Source organism: Dreissena polymorpha, chromosome 2 (assembly GCF_020536995.1).
Source record: "Dreissena polymorpha isolate Duluth1 chromosome 2, UMN_Dpol_1.0, whole genome shotgun sequence".
Classification (NCBI taxonomy): domain Eukaryota; kingdom Metazoa; phylum Mollusca; class Bivalvia; order Myida; family Dreissenidae; genus Dreissena; species Dreissena polymorpha.
The window spans coordinates 90,685,564-90,687,410 of NC_068356.1; the positions used below are offsets into that span (position 1 = coordinate 90,685,564).

General features: G+C 32.3%; 1 non-coding gene across 1 annotated transcript; it reads left to right on the forward strand.

The window, feature by feature from the left end:
* Positions 1–1,518: 1,518 nt before the first annotated feature.
* On the forward strand, positions 1,519–1,608 carry Trnaf-gaa (transfer RNA phenylalanine (anticodon GAA)). Its single transcript is given in 2 exon segments — positions 1,519–1,555; positions 1,573–1,608. It is a non-coding gene; the product is annotated as a tRNA-Phe (tRNA).
* Positions 1,609–1,847: the final 239 nt, after the last annotated feature.

The following is a 1,847-nucleotide window of genomic DNA, read 5'->3' on the forward strand; positions in this document are numbered from 1 at the left end:
ATAAATTGTAAATGTTATTTGTCCTGTATCCCGATGTTCTCGTCTGTTTGTGTACGTTAACATATAGGTCCGTCCGACCTAAAAACTTTGATCGATCGTGGGCCCACATTGCAGAGAAAATAATCAAGAAAAGGACGAAAAAGTATTAAACATCTTTGACATGTTTTTCTTTGCAATTATTGACACAGTTGTTTTAATAGGTTTGTTGTCAGTGCGCAACTATTGCTTGATATCAAAGTTGAATTTACTGGAGAATATATCTTAATGTGTACTGTCATTGTAAATATATGAGGTATCATTGAGCATTTATTTAGACGTTAAAGACATTTCATAAATGTCCTTAAGATCGGTAACTCGATTATGACACTTTAATATATATAAATACACTTGTTAATCATTATGTTCTACCTTAGTTGTACGACACACTCAGATTTCCAGCCTAAACCGAATCTAATTGTTTCTATGCCTTCCCAATTGTCTCGTGTCTATCAAAGTGACGTCGGATTCACTTCATAATATCATTGAAAAGCTTTTAAGTTGTTTGCACACAAGAAATGTACCATGTCATGAATGAACACTCTTGTAAGTTAATCGACATAACCATATTTTTTCATTAGACCCTACTTGGAATTATGCTTGCATTAAGATTATTGCTTCCTTGATAATATAATTAGCTACTATGCTTGGATTAACTCCTGATAATTGTGTCTCAAAGTGTTTAGTTGATTATTTAAATGCCTAATTCACATCACACAATGGGTACTTTTCACAGCATATTTGCGAAATAATTGTTTCCTGCTATTTGATTTCGCTAACAATATCAATTATAACATAAAATTGATAAAACCTGGTGTTGTTAATGGAACAGCATGTCGTCTTCTAAATACGATGAGGATCGGTAATGAGGTTTTATCTAGCATTTTTCTCAATCTAACAAGTGCCCTAAAAAAACTTGATCATTAAATTGTGCATCAAGCAAGAGAACACAAAACTAATTATTGGCGTCGCTGTGGAGAGCGGCGACTACTATGTAATGCATTTGTTTTTCGCTTATGGGAGGAGAAGTTATTTTACAGATCAATGTATATATTTGTGTTTAAAGAATATCTTGCATATTGGTGATTTTTTGTATAAATTAGAGTAAATAAGTACTGCATTTGTGCCTATTACATTTATTACAACATATATTGCCAATAATGCAAAACTAATTGTTTTAATTAATAACTGATCCACAATTGATCACAGGGGAAAGATCACATGGACTGGGCATATACGCGAAACTTTCTGGTTTTGTATAAAAACAAAACATAATCAAAATATATTTATGTTGTGGTTTATTTCTTATTTGCTTATTTAGTGGAGAATAAATGAAGTACGATAGTTGACGACCTATCGCGCAAGCAAGTTTATTGGAAGGCGTAGTGGTACGAAAACGTACAATGTATTAGTTTATTAAAAGACATATAATAACGATCGTTATACACAACTTCACCAAATAGCAGTACATAAATGATGTCAGCCGGAATAGCTCAGTTGGGAGAGCGTTAGACTGAAGTTGTTTACGCAACAATCATCTAAAGGCCCCTGGTTCAATCCCGGGTTCCGGCACGAACGGAACAGTTTGGCGGCTGACAATTTTTTACAATCAGGTTAATAAATATAAATATAAATATGAAGACATTTTAAAATTCATTTAACTACAATTGGACATTTTTATTAAAATTAATGGATGCCGCGTGGTGACAACGCTAATTAAAATTTCTTACATCACTTTAATATCTTTTAAAATATACACGTACTTTTATATTAACAAATAAATGCAAACAAAACATCTATTATCCATGTAT